At 42.3% G+C, this 15,836-nt stretch overlaps 1 pseudogene; it reads left to right on the forward strand.

Moving 5' to 3' along the window:
• The first annotated feature begins 7,502 nt into the window (after positions 1-7,502).
• Positions 7,503-8,193, forward strand: LOC144216900 (thioredoxin-like; annotated as a pseudogene).
• Positions 8,194-15,836: the final 7,643 nt, after the last annotated feature.

Consider the following 15,836-nt stretch of genomic DNA (forward strand, 5'->3'; position numbering starts at 1 on the left):
AATATAGCTATAGTGATTAATATTAATATAATTATGTTACATATTAATAATTATATTATAATTTAATTATAAATTAATATGATGTTAATAATTCATGACAATATTAATCTTATTTTATTATATAAAAACAACTCCTATGATTCAACAACAAAAAACAAGCAACCCAATTCAAAAATGGGAAAATGACTTGAATCAACATTTCTCTAAAGACAGACAAAGGGTCAAATAAGCACATAAAAAGAAGCCTCACATCATTACTCATGCAAATTAAAACCACAATGAGATATAATTTCATAGCCATTAGGATTGCTACAATAGAAAAAAAGGAAACTAAGTGTTGGCAAGGATGTGGAAAAACTATCATGCATTACTGGTGGGAATGTAAAACAATGTAGCCTCTGTGGAAAACAGTTGGGTGGTTTCTCAGAAGATTTAACACATTAAACATATATGGTCACATTATCATATGACCAAGCAAATCCTACTCCTATTATATCCATAATAATTGAAAACAGGAAATGAAAAAGACATTTGTATACCAGTGTTCATAGTAACATTTCTCACAACACCCAAAACGTAGAAACAACCCAAATATCCATCAACAGATGACTGTATAAACAAAATGTGGTGTATACATACAATGGAATATTATTCTGCCATGAAAAGGATTGAAATTTTGATATATGCTATATGGATGGAATTTGAAAGCATGCTTAGGGAAGTAAGCTGACACAGAAAACTAAATATTGTATGATGGTATGAGGTTATATGATATACCTGGAAGAGGCAAACACACAGAGACAGAAGATAGGTTTGACATTATCAGGGCCTGGAGTGAGGGGAAAGGGAGAATTATTGTTTAAAGGGTTAAAATTTTTTGTTGAGATTGATGAAAAACTTTTAGGTTTAGATAGTAGTAATGCTTACACAACAGTGTGAATGTATTTAATGCCACTGAGTTATACACTTAGAAATGGTTAAAATGATAAAGATCATGATATATATATCATATACACACATATATATGTATCATATCATATACATCATATATATATCACCATTAAAAATAGACTGTAAGTATAAGCACAATAGTAAGATTTTATTATTAATAATGATCAAGATCTATTGCTTATTAAAATCCAGGAATATACAGACAGCATAAGGTTAAAAGTTATTATCACTCTCTTGGTGTTTTAGTCCATGAATGTTTGTTTATAATTGTATGTATTGATTTGGAAACGTAACAGTTGAGCTTCTAGGGGAAAATATATGAATCTTTTTGGAAAAAATAAATATTATGTTGGAATAAAAGACTAGAAGAGGGGTGCCTGTGTGGCTTAGTCAGTTGAGGGCCCAATTCTTGATACTGACTCAGATCATGATCCTAGGGTCATGGGATCAAGTCCTGAGTCAAGCTCCAAGCTGAGCATGTAGCCTGTTTAAGATTCTCTCTCTCTCCCTCTGCCTCTCTCCTCTGCTCAATCTCTCTCTCTCTCAAAAAAAAAAATAAAAAATAAAAAAGGACCAGGAACACCTGGGTGGCTCAGTTAGTTAAGCATCCAACTCTTTGTTTTAAAGGTTTTCTTTTAACGTTTTTGAGAGAGAGAGAAAGCAGGTGGGGGAGGGGCAGAGAGAGAAGGAGACACGACACAGAATCCGAAGCAGGCTCCAGGCTCTGAGCTGTCAGCACAAACCCTGATGCAGGGCTTGAACCCATGAACCATGAGATCATGACCTAATCTGAAGTCAGACACTTAATCGACTGAGCCACCCAGGTGCCCAGAAGCATCCAACTCTTGATTTTGGTGCAGGTCACCATCTCATGGTTTGTGAGATCGAACCCCATACAGCTGCTGACAGTGCAGAGCCTGCCTGAGAGTCTCTGTCTCCCCCTCTCTCTGCCTCTCCTTCACTTGCGTTTCCCACCCTCTCAAAATAAAGAAACATTTTTAAAAAGACCAGAAGAATTGAGAAAAAAGAAAGAAAACATTACCAGCATCCCCTAGAAACCTTGCTACAATTCCCTCCTGATGGTAAACTCTCCTTCTCCCTAAAACTACTGTCTTCTTAGTTTTACAGTATTCACTTTGTTTTCTGTGTTATTTTACCACCTGTATGTGCATCTCTAATCTAATATTAGTTTTTACTGTTTTTAGACTTTATATAGAAAAGAACATTAATATGTACTCTTTGATGTCTGGCTTTTTCGGTTCAATATTATGTTTGTGAGATTTATGTGTGATGATGCATTTAACTTTTGCTTTATTCTTAATTCTTAATGGAATTTCTGGTATTCCGTTGTATGCATATACCAAGATTTCTCCATTCCACTATTGATAGATGTTTGAGTTAATTTTAATAAGGAACTATTATGAAAAATGGTGCTATAAGTACTCTTGTATATATGTCTTCTGGCATACATTTTTGTTGAATATATATCTAGGAATGACATTATTAAACCATACAAGATGCATGTACCTTCAATTTAATTGGAGGATGAAAGGTACTAGTGGTACCAATCGACACTCTTTAACAGCTGTGTGAAGAGTTTCCACTCTTCAATAGCTTTGCTAATACATAATATTATCCATCTTGTAAATTTTAGCTGTTTTGGTATGTGTGTGGTTTCAATTTTCGCTTCTTTGATTCACAACGAAGCTAAGGGCTTTTTCACATAATAATTCGATCTTTGGATTTCCTCATTTGTGGAGTGCTTATTCAAGGGTGTTGCACGTTCTTCTATTGGTGGTCTTTTTTTTTTTTTACTGACTCTATATTTTTTCGATATGAGTCTTTGCTGGATATATATGTCACATACATGACATTAAAGCAGGATAGAAATAACTGAAGAGAGAATAGTAGCCTTCCAGGAAGAGAGAAATTTCCTTTCAACTATTTTCTTTGGAAATTCCAAATTGTAGCCTTTTCTTACAGAGCTTGGTTGGGGTATCAGTCTCTAGACTACTTTTGCTGTCTGTTACTAAGTCCTGCTTACATGTGTCTAAGCTAGCTTTAAAGGAGTCAGTATTTACCATCCGTGGTCCTCAGGTTTAGGATTTTGGCTGAATGCATGCGGTGACCATGAAAATGTATCTTTCAGATCTCAGGCAAGAGAGAGTGCAGTTGACTGACAGCTCCAGCTGCAGCTATGAGACACCCCCATTTCCGTTCCTATGCTGAGGCCACACCTCTCTAGGCTCCTCCAGGCCAATGAATGACTGAGTGTAGCAGGGATGTTAATGAAGACCCGGGGAAGGACTAGGCTGATAGACAACTTTGGCTGAAAAACTTCCCATTGGTCTGATGGAAACTTTCTTAACCCGGGGCTCTAGTCTGAGACTCTTCTTATCCGGCCCTCCTCTTCCCTCCCTCCAACGGAAAAAGTCACACCAGCATCACAGCCTTCACTGAAGGCTGACCCACCTCCTCTGGCTCCATACCCTTGCCCTCGGAGTTAGTTCCCCGAGCAAATCCTTTCCACATCTAATCCATCTTTGAGTCCCTTGGACCACCCACACTAGCACATGATAGAAAAAATCCTGTTTAAAATTAGGTTACCCATGCTCACTTCGGCAGCACATGTACTAAAATTAGCATAGCCCCTGTGGCAAGGACGACACGCAAATTTGTGGTGTTCCATATTTAAAGATTAAATAAATAAATAAATAAATAAAATTCTGTTACAAGTTTGTCAGTATACACATGGGATTTTTTTTATCTTCATAATTCAAACATTATTGCTGTTGTGTTTAAGAGCAAGCCTCTTTCATTAATTTTTTAAAAATGTTTATTTATTTTGAGAGAGTGTGTGGGTGCATCCACTAGTGGGGGAGGGGCAGGAAAAAAGGCAGAGAGAATCCTAAGCCCAGGCTCTGGCTGCCCATGGCGGGGCTCGATCTCACCAACCATGAGATCATGACCTGAGCGGAAATCAAAAGTCACACGTGCTTAACAGACCAAGCTACCCAGGCGCCCCTCTCCTTATTTTTATCTTAGGTAATTTTTCTCTGTAGCTCTTGGAGAATTTATCAAGTGTTTTCTTCCCACAACACAGCTGCACAAAAGGAAAAATCTCAGTATTGAGACTTAGGTAAGGACAGTATCCAGGCTTTGTATTGAGAAAGATATTTGACCAAGTAGAGAGTGAAATCAAGAGTTGCACACACTGACGGATGGTGACAGTGGCTCTAATTCAGGGCTGTATTCCAGGAGCCTGAAACAGTCTCCACTCTCGGCCCCACCCCACCCCCCAACAGACCACTGTGTCTCATCTAAGGAGTGATAGCAGAGTTCTAGCTGATTGGGTATTGTAGTCACAAGCTGGGAGAGGGTGCACCAGGCACTCTCTTGAAATGCTGTTTTACAGAGGCCTCCACCCCATCACTTACAGTCTTATATGAGACACACGTGCAGATAGTTCTCTTCCCTACCGAACATGAAAGGCATTTGTCACAAAAACCGCGAACTGAGCATTAATGAAACACTGAGCACGGCACCCTCACAGCCTATTATGTTCAATAAATGTTTGTGGAATTAAAGATGAGATCCAGTTAGTTCCCAAGGATTTAAGTTCTCTTATTACTCTGTCATATGGTATATATCTTAGGTAATTTCACTAAGTTAATGTGTTTAAAATAAAGATTGACTGTGTGTACATCAACCCCCGTTCCTAAATTGGAAAACACATTGCCTCACTTTGGCAGTTCATATATAATAATTGAGAACGAACTGTAAAGAAGAGAATGGTAAAGCCGTGAATGTTTTTTTTCCTCCGGAGTCTGTTGCACAGTCTGGCGTGGGAACTAGATGTATGGAAAACTGTCACTTAAAAAAAAAAGGAGAGGAGGAAAAACACATGAAGGAGAAAACCAATCTACTAAAAAACATACATTCAAATTGGTGCTCAATTCTTTGTTTCTCCAGCTAGCCATTTAATTACATAAAATCAAATAAAGGTGCTTTTCAATAAAATACTGTGGTCACCTGTTTGTTTAGATGGGAAGTCAGGGATTACAAGAGAGCTTCTCAGGCATGTTTGTGCAAAATGGCCAGTTGTCACATGTTACTTCCAGATGAGCCCTGAAGAGTTAGTTAAGGGTTAGGCTAAGCTGCTGTAACAAAGGGGTCCAGAAAGAGCAGTGGTTCCTGCAAAACAGAAGTTTACTCTTTCACAGGATCGTCCAGAGGTAAGTGGAGGATCCAAGATGGGTAGGTGGCTCCTTTCCATGACATTACCCATCCCCCAAGCGGGTCATCCTTGTCCGCGCACTCAGCACTGGACGGCGGGCACCACATCAACAGCCCGGCCCCATGAAGGGAAGAGACAGAAAGTGGAGGGCAAGTGTTTTCTTTTAGGACACAAATGTGTTGCACATGTCTTCTTTGTTCATATTCCAACGGTTAGGAAGTCATATGGCTGTATCTAGCTCTAAGGAACACGAGATTTGTCTCTAAAATTCTATAGAAGGATTTATGTTATTAAAAGGAGGAAAGAACAGATATTGAAGACAATTAGCCGTTTTGCCATACTTGGGGGAAAAACAGTTTAGTGCAGTCATTCTTGCCTCAGGATTTATATAAAATACAAAAAGGAAGCAGCCACAAAGCTACAGTTCAAAAAAAATGCTGTGCAGTGCCAAACATTATTTTTATCTAAGGATACACAGAAATCACTCACAGTGTGGTTATCATTTGTCACATTGTTTATGAGCCATAGGAAAGCAATGAAGTTCACCCCAAAAGGAAGGCTCAGATCTGCCAACTACATCTTCGCTTCTCCAGGGTTCTAAAATTACCACTCCACCCCATTTCCTATGCCGTGAGAAGGCAAGAGTTTTACTGAGCACTGTCCTATAATTGGCATCTCGCTCAGCCTGCTCAGAGGCCAGAAGGCTCTTAGTCAGCATCAAGTGAAGCTTCAGCATTTACATAAGCCAGGATCCCCATACAAAAGCAAAACAGGGAAGGTTCTGGAGTAAGATAGAGAACTGAACAGTAGGCTAAGAGTTGGATAATTTCATTTTCCTTCCTGGTTCTATTACGACCTCAGTAGGAAGCTTTCTGGTGGAGTGACAGTATCAAAATAAGATCAAGAATAATAAAATAATATTTTTGGTTCCCATATCCTGGAAGCATCTCATCAGTGGCCAAAGACAAATTCATAGGTAGCAAAGGCTAAGGTCAGCAGAGATTTCATAATGATCTATTTTGCTCCTGTACCAGCTTTTTGGACACAGACTGGTATCTTGGGCAAATTATTCTCCGTTTCCCAGCACCTAATTCAATTCTTGCCTTGTTCTCTGCTGTAGGAGGCTGATCTTTGCTAACTGCATCAGCCAGCCTCTCTTGACCTCTGAGTCCAGTTGAGTTTGACTCGTGGGAGGCTTCATCAAGAGATCAAAAAGCAGAGAAAGGTTGAGATACTCCTCCCTGACTCCTTCTGGACCTCAGCTCTGTGATTCTGGAAGGGGCTGAGCCTGTCTGTGACCTCAGCTCCTGTGGAGCAGTTCTCTTGCACAATCCAGCTCTCTCCAGGGGCTGGTAGAACCATTTCCTCTTGCCCCTTGGGCTCCAAGTGTGGCAATGACTTCTCACTGTTGCTGATCTCTGGGTGTCTGATGATTCCTTTTTGCTTCCTTAATCATGTCCATGCCTCCAGAAACAGCCGCTTTGCTAAATTCCCTCCAGTTAAACCCATGGATTGTGCAATATGTTTTCTGTTGGGACCCAATACGACCATTTAATCAGGAATATATGTCCTAGGAAACAGACTCTTGAAATGTGACTATGGGATTGAGCAGCTCACATATTTCAAGAGCACATGAATAGCCTCCTTTATGGGACAGTGCTTACTCAGATTTTCACCAATGGCAGCACAGGATGGATTACAGGTAGCAAGCAAGGCACTGAGAGATGGAAGGGCTGTAGGAATGAGCTGTGATGGTGCCAATGGTGATTATGAGGGTTATGGGTTATTATGGTTCTTCTGACTGCCCGAGGAAGAACCAAAAAGCAAAAACTAAATGTAAGGCTTTAAATTCCCATTCCAAGGTATACGTGAACATTCAGAAAGCTTCTATGGTTACTCTAAAGATGTCCCGGGGCACCTGAGTGCCTCAGTCAGTTGAGCATCCGACTTTGGCTCAGGTCATGATCTTGTGGTTGGTGGATTCAAGCTCCGCATTGGGATCTGTGCCGACAGCTCAGACCCTGGAGCCTGCTTCACATTCTACATCTCCCTCTCTCTGCCCTTCCCCCACTTGTGAGCTCTCGCTCTCCCTTTCTCTCTCAAAAATAAATAAATATTTAATAAAGAAAGAAAGAAGTCCCTTATCTCATCTCACATCATACAACCATCTCATGGTCATATGCAGACCAGCATAGTTTGAACTAGGCTTATAGTTGCTACATCAGTTAAATGGGCAACCCCGGAGCTCTATCTGGCGTTTAAGGATCCGCTTTCATCGGTCCATATGCTCCCTGGTCAGACCCCAGCCACCAAAATGGTGAAGCAGATTGAGAGCAAGTATGCTTTTCAGGAAGCCTTGAACAGTACAGGGGAAAAACTTGTAGTAGTTGACTTCTCTGCCACGTGGTATGGACCTTGCAAAATGATCAAGCCCTTCTTTCATTCTCTCTCTGAGAAGCATTCCAACGTGGTGTACCTTGAAGTAGATAGACATGGATGACTGTCAGGATGTTGTTTCAGAGTGTGAAGCCAAATGCATACCAACCTTCTAGTTTTTTAAAAAGAGACAGAAGGGGGCGCATGGGTGGCTCAGTCGGTTAAGCATCCGACTTTGGCTCAGGTCATGATCTCATGGTTCAGGGGTTTGAGCCCTCCGTCAGGCTCTGTGCTGATGACTAGCCTGGAGCCTGTTTCAGATTCTGTCTCTCTCTCTCTCTCTGACCCTCCCCTGCTCACACTGTCTTTCTCTCTCTCTCAGAAATAAATAAAACATTTTAAAAAATAAATAAATAAAAAGGGACAGAAGTTGGGTGAATTTTGTGGAGCTAATAAGGAAAAACTTGAAACTACCATCAATGAGTTAATCTAATTATGTTTTCTGAAAACACAGCCAGCCATTGGCTGTTGAAAACTTGGAAGTTTTTTATTTACAAAAAGGAAAGATCAAGTATGAAGACTATATACCCAACTGCCATCTGATTATAAATGACAATAAAATATTAATTCTGCCCTTTTTTAAAAAAAATAAATAAAATAAATGGGCAACCCCACCAGGTCTGTAAATTCTAAGGTAAGGGCATCGTTTGGAAGAGTGGGATGCTGAGATGGGGCATGGGGATATTTGGAGCCAGGCAAAGCTGAGAATTTCTAACCATCAGTTGGAAGCAGCCCTACACCCTGAGGAAACAGCCTCCTCTTGTGGAAACACCTTTGGGCTTCATCTGGAGCAGATGCCCTCTAAAGAGGTACTTATTCTCAGGCTTCACCCACTCACTTCTCATTGCCCTCAGGCAATGCCCTCACTGAGACCCTAAATGAGGGCTAAGAGGAAGAAGTGCTCTATTTCTTCTCCAGGAAGAGAGCCCGCACATCTAGGATCTTCCAATTCCCTCAGAAGCTTGGGGAGCATATATGTGATTAGATTCTAAGGGTGTTAGACCAAATACAGCAAAACCTTGGTTTGTGCACATAATTTGTTCTGGAAACCCGCTTGTAATCCAAAGCACTTATCTATCAAAGTGAATTTCCTGATAAGAAATAATGATTATTGGTTCCACAACCCAAAAATATTCATATAAAAAGGATTACAATACTATAATATAATACAAAATAATAAAGTATTGTATCCTATAATAAAATACAAAATATAAAGAAAAATAAACCCTCACTTACTTCCAAAAATCTTCATGGCTGGTGTGAGAAAGACAAAAGAGAGAAGGGTTATTACGTAGGCTGGCTTTCGCTATTACTAACAGATGTTGACTACAATACAATTTTAAAAAACTCTTGACATCTACTGTATTTCATGTAACTGGCAATAAGGCAGCAGAGGAGAGGATCTATATCTGCAGACAGTCTGACCTAGAATGAAACAAAGCATTCCTAAGCTCACTATTGTAGGGAAAAGCAAAGGACTGTCCATAGGTGCTTTGAAGTGACAAAAAATGCAGTAGTGACATCTTCCAACCTGAAAAATTGCTGATTTCTGCCAATCCCTGCAGCCAGAGACCAAGCATCCAAACATGGGAAATGATCATCCACAATCCTACAGAGAGAGAGAAAGAGAGAAGAACCATTGGCTCAGTTATGATCCTGTGATGTTCAACATCACATACTACTTGTATTGCAAGACATTGCTCGTTTATCAAGTTAAAATGTATTAGAAACGTTTGTTCATCTTGCAGAACACGCACAGAACAAGTTACTTACAATCCAAGGTTTTACTGTATAAGTTTGAATCAGGTCAAATTTCTTGATATTGGTGCTCTCATTGAAGGCTCCATGTTTAATATGTTAGCTTGAAGAGCTGGACTGGAATTAACTGGATCCTAAACTCAGCAGTAGCCTACAGTCAGTGACCCTGATGTGTCAGAATTAGGGCAGTGGTTTCAACCCTGGATGTGCATTAGAATCACCTCAAAGTTGGGCATCTGGGTGGCTCAGTTGGTTAAGGGTCTGACTTTGGCACAGGTCTTGATCTCACATTCCTTGAGTTCGAGCCCCACGTTGAGCTCTGTGCTGACAGCTCTGAGCCTGGAGCCTGCTTCAGATTCTGTGTCTCCCCCTCTCTCTCTGCTCCTCCCCTGCTCGTGCTCTGCCTCTCCCTCTCTCAAAAATAAATTAACATTTTAAAAAATTTAAAGGAAAAGAATCACCTCAAAGGTTTCAAAATAAAAACGATGCTGAGGCCCCATGCCAAGAAATATTTTTATAATTAGTCTGAGGTGGGACCCAAGCATTGGTAATTTTAAAAGTCCTCAGGTGGTCCTCATGTTGTGAACCATTGCTATAGTGGAAGGAATCAAAAAAGACCCCTGATTATAGAAACATTGGGATGGATGTGTGTGACTCACACTCCCACCTCCTAAACATACTAGTAAAACCACCCACTGACATTGCAGAGCAAAGGTCTCAAAGCTCTCAGAGGGAACAGGTGCAGACACCACAGAAAGACTAACTGATGCATGGCTCACAGCCTGTGGAGCAGATGAGGAGATTACCCCAGGTGCTCATTACAGGGGCACAATGGGTACAGCACACGCCCCCTCTGGTGTCTTGGACCAGTTGGAATACAAACATGAGCACAGGTGCGTGGGCCCACAAACATGAATAAAGCCCAAGGTCAGTGGCCGAACAGCAATAAGATGAGAGAACGGAACTGACTCCTTGTCCCACATGAGGGACAGTTGTCCAAATTCAGCATGTCAGCACCTTTCTCACAGCCTGACCTCCCATAATCTTGCAAAAGAAATGCCCCATCAGGCACAGGAAGCAATGCACTAATCAGACCTTATTTCTGCATTGGAACTCTTCAGGGCTTCTGGTCAAACCCATGTGCAGGGTGAGGGGCTAAAGAGCATCCAGAAGGAGAGAAGTGGGGACCAGGGCCCACGTGGGGTCCCAGCCTGGACTTGGAACCCCTCCCACACAGATGGGGCTGGTGGCCCCAGCTGGTCTCTGGCAACCGGGACAGAGTGGGATTGGAAACTTCAAATAAGGTGTCCCAAAGCACGTACCTTCTGAGACCTAAGCCAGAGCGAAAGCTTCCCCTGCCCAAGGGCAAGATGGTGCAGGTGCTGGGATTCCTCTTCCAGCCATGATAAAGCAACTGGAGGGGCGACTGGGTGGCTCCATTGGTTAAGAATCTGACCTCGGCTCAGGTCATGATCTCCCGGTTCATGGGTTTGAGCTCTTCATCCTGGTCTACACTGACAGCGTCGAGCCTGCTTGGGATTCTCTCTCTCTCCCTCTCTCTGCACCTTCTGCACTGTATCTTTCTATCAAAATAAATAAATAAACTTAAAAATTAATTAAAAAAAAAGTAAAGCAACTGAAACCAGACTTACTCTCTTGTGGTAAATGTTCCCCCAATCCCCGTGGTCATCAACTAGAACACTGGATAGCGTTTATGAAGCAACTCTTTTCAGGGATCCAATGACAATCAGTCCAGGGTTGGGATTCTTCTCTGAGAGAAGGGACACAAATGAAATAATGATTATGCCGCCTTCCTATCTGGAAGTTTTCTAGACTCGGGTTTGGGGATATGGAGGTACCTGGCATTAATAGACCAGAGTCTCAGAGAGGAGGGTGTTATGCAGAGAAATTTGCACAGGGATCCCTTGAACCAGTGATTGCATACTTAGCTGCACATGCAGAGAACAAAATGCCACAAAGCAGGCAAAGAACAACCAGGAAGCTGTAAGGTGAACAACTCCAGAGCTGACAAAATGCCGGGAGATACTTGTGTTCCAACCAGCTAGAGTGGAGAGTCCTTGGTGAACTTCAGGGCATTCTGTCAGAAACCCCTGAAAGGAAATTCCTCGACTCTAGGGCTAAATTAACACTTGAGGAGAAGCTGTTTGAGACCTGGCCTGCCAAAGCCTAATAATGAGCCTCAGCAGCACCAAGCTGATTCACAGTGAGTTAACTGTCTGCCAGAACAAAGTCACAGCTGTAAGTCTGGATCTACACTAAAGCTGGCACCAAATGCCAAGATGAGATTAGACGTGCAAGGATTTTATTAGGGGAAATGCCTGTGGAGAGGAAAACAGGCAGAAAGCCAGGGAAGAACGGAGTTATCATCAGACCTCAGTGTAAATCTAACCCCAAGTAAGGAGAGAGGGAAGGAAGTTGGGTGGAGGTGCCCCAAGCTGCCCTGAAGTCTATAGCAAGGTTGCAAAGCTGCTGGGGAGTCCTTGAGCCCAGAGATTTCCACCAGAGAGTTCTCCCTGCCTCACTCAGTGGGGATCAACCCATAGAAGGCATGGCCACCTTCCATGATGGCTTTGTAAGTGCAGCAGCTGGAGCCCTCCTTCAATTACATGCCCTGAAATTCAGCTAGGCGCCTTCTCATGGCTTCCAAAGATCTGCTGTGTAGATCTACTTTTCCACATTGTTTTGGGGACCAGCTTCCCCATCATTCCTAGGGGCTTCTCTTTCTGTGGGGAGACTCAGGAAAGAAAGATCAGAGGGAGGTACCACAGCCACTGACATGGTAGTCAATCTCAAGGCCACAATGGGTACTTATCCCCTCTCCCCTCCACTCTCTGTCCTAAATCCCCTTTGCCCTCATCAGACCTAGTGGCTTATCTGATGGTATGAACCACATCTTCGCTCAGTTTAGAGTTGCTGCACCTGTCCACTCACAAGTACACTAAGGGCAAGGAAGTACCTGCCGCCATTGTCTAAGAGCCGTCATACTCTGCCTGCTGATCATGGTCAGGGACCCCCTCCAGAAAGCTTACTTCTCTATTTGCCTGCTTGTCCCTGAGTGCAGAAGTCCAACGTGCCCCATGGCAGCATTAACTTATCATTCATTGGCAGCCTTGCTGTGCCCCCTAGGGAGCGTAGACCTCTAGGGCACCAAGATTTCTAGCCACACAGAGCCCAGAGCTGCAGAAAGGATAAAGACATTTCCCACTGAGTCACTGGAAGGAATAGTGGGTGGGGCCATTGCTGTCTACCTGTTGTACCCTCCCGAATGGAGAAAGAGTAGCATATTAGAGGTCTCTGATTTAATAAATACACTGCATTCTAAAGGGCAGCACCCAATTCTTTCATAGTATTTCCTTCAACCTTTCCACTAAGTTGTACCTAGAGAAGGCTTTTCCAGCGTCCGATAAGGTCGGCTGCCTCTAGATGGTGTGCTATGTGTTACAACCAGTGAACCTCATAATCAGAGGTCTTCTCCCACAACTTTGTCACTGTGAGGTGGGTCCCCACGTCAGATGCTATGCTGTGTGGCATACCATGTCCATGGATCAAGCATTGTAAAAGCTCCCAGATAATGATGCTGGCTGAGGCTCTGTGGGGAGTGAAGGCAAACACATACCTCAAACAGATTATGTATTCTTGTAAGAATGGACCACTGGCCTGTCAAAATAACCAGTTGCTCATAACTGCAATTGGTGCTACTTGGTCAAACCCCCAATAGTCTGTAAGCCATTTTCTTGGATTCATCTGGTTTCTGCAGAAGCCAGACTGGAATTAAAGGGAGATATGACAAGCACCACCATCCCTGCATCTTTTATGTCTTTAATGGAGGCATTGATCTCTACCATCCTCCTGGGGTCCAATATTGTTTTTGATTTACTATATAACTGGGGAGAAGAGGTATGGATTCAGAGGTTTCCATCTGGTTTTCCCCGCTATGATGCTTTTACTCCACAGACAAGGAACTCAGTACTGGGGTTACTCCAACTCCCAAGCCTATTGATTCCAACTGTGCGCTCCAGGACTGTGAGTCAGACTTTAGTCAGGTATCTACTTATCACCTGGCCTCAAATGCTCCCAAGGTCCATGATGACATTTTGGTCTCTGGGTATCATGTCAGCTCAGATCTTGTGTCCAACACTCTTCAAAACACTCGGTAATTCCCCTTTCTCCACTGTGAAGTCATCCAAGTAAATGGCTATAGGTCTCTTTGTGGAAAGACTAGAGGCATCATCTCAGTAAATACGAGCCTCTGGTGTTGAAAGGTATTTCCTTTTAGGGAACATTCACTCTTTCAATGATTGGTTTCCAGACCTGAAAATTGGCTTGACCCTGGAAACACACAAAGGATCATGACTTTTTAATGGGATGACCACCCCCAGCCTCCTGCTCTTTTGTTCTTGCTTTTTGCTTGGAGTTTTGTTTTGTTTTGTTCATTTTAATAGATGTTAAGAAGCAACTTTATGGGGCGCCTGGGTGGCTCAGTCAGTTAAGTTTCCAACTTTGGCTCAGGTCATGATCTTGTGGTTTGTGAGTTCGAGTCTCGCATCGGGCTCTATGCTGACAGCTCAGAGCCTGGAGCCTGCTTTGAACTCTGTCTCCCTCTCAGCTCCTGCCCCACTCATACTCTGTCTCTCTCACAAAAATAAAATAAACATTAAAAGAAAGAAGCAACTTTATTGGCTGCCAGTATATTTTGCTCCTATAAACATCATGTTCTAATAACTATCTCCATAACTCCTGGTGGATCAAGCCCCCTCATTTACAAACACAAAGTAATTATAGTCCCAGGAAACTCAGCTGGAGTCAAGAGTAAGGTTTTCAGAGAAGCTCTCCTTTGGAGGGACAAAAGGGCAAGTGGAACTCAGAAGGGTATTTGCAGGGTTGGCTCTGACCTCCATGTATGGTCAAGCTTTGTTCCGCATTCCAGAAAAGCAAATCATTAAGTCAAACAAAATATAAGAGATGGGGAACAAGAGAAAAGATCTAGGGGCACCTGGGTGGCTCAATTGGTTGAGTATCCAACTTTGGCTCAGATCATCATCTCACAGTTCATGAGTTTGAGCCCCACATCAGGCTCACTGCTGACAGTCCAGATCCTGAAGCCCATTTCAGGTCCTCTGTCCTCCTCTGTCTGTCCCTCCCCCACTCGAGCTTGCTCTCTCAAAAACAAACAAATATTTATATAGAAGTGTTTTAAACAGAAAGAGATAAAAGATATAAAAGTTAACAGAGGGAAGACATTTAAGAAGCAATGAAAAATTCAGAATAAAAATAAGTTTGAAAGAAAAAGGAGCTAAGACAGGGTTGTAATCCAAGAAGAGAATCTTGTCAGTTTAAATTAAGAACAACATAAGATAAGGGAAACTTAAAATATAGTTTAAGTACAAATAATATAGTTCCCAAAGACAAAAGTTTTAAAAAGTGAAAGAAGTTTACAAAATAATGAAAATCACAAAATAAACATGTAAAACAATCATTAGCAAGATGGAAGTAAAAATAGAGTTAAGAATATAAGAATAAACATTTTTTAATGTTTTAACAGTAGAAGTAAAGAATAAGCCTAGAAAAATTAACGGAAACAAGGCAGAAGCAAGAAGACAGACAGATTTTAGGCTTAGACTGGAATACCAGATGGAGCGGAGAGAGTGACCTTTATACACTAACACAAACCCTCCAGGGGCAAGATAAACACAGTTTTCCCCCAGTTGTTTTAACAGCAAAAAATCTATTTGCTCCATCACCAAGCATTCATCTACCTGGCACTCTCAAATGGCGCCCCACTCCGAAGGAATGAGTGCCATGTACACAGTCCAATTTTTAATATGCTCTTTCAAAATGACTGTATGTCCAGTCAGCTTCTTCTGAAAGCTCATTATGCTGGAAGGTAGGTGGGGAGGCCACACTTTAAGTGGAGAGCGAACATTAACTCTGCAGTGGCATCGCTTTTTATTGTCACATGGGGTTGCTGTTAAAAATTGGGGGGCGCCTGAATGGCTCAGTCGGTTAAGCGTCTGACTTCGGCTCAGGTCATGATCTCACATTTTGTGGGTTCAAGCCCCACACGGGCTCTGTGCTGACAGCTCGGAGCCTGGAGCCTGCTTCGGAATCTGTGTCTTTCTCTCTCTCTGACCCTCCCCTGATCACGCTGTCTCTCTCTCTCAGAAGTAAATAAAAAACATTTTTTTAAAAAATTGGTCTTCGGGTATATACCGTCCATTCTCCAGTGATATCTAATTTATGCAGACCCTTGGCCAGGACACTCTTTGAGAGTGGAAGAGCTCAGCGGGACCCTATCCTGGGGATCCCAAGATTGCAACTCTTAGAGATCAGCTTTTTAGTTCCCACACAGACTCCAGGCCAGCACACACAGTGACTCCAAGGAGCTATACCTCAAGTCTCTGGGACGCCACCCTGCTTGATCCCCAAATGCCAC

Source organism: Crocuta crocuta, unplaced genomic scaffold (genome assembly GCF_008692635.1).
Source record: "Crocuta crocuta isolate KB4526 unplaced genomic scaffold, BGI_CrCroc_1.0 scaffold218, whole genome shotgun sequence".
NCBI classification, from domain to species: Eukaryota; Metazoa; Chordata; class Mammalia; order Carnivora; family Hyaenidae; genus Crocuta; species Crocuta crocuta.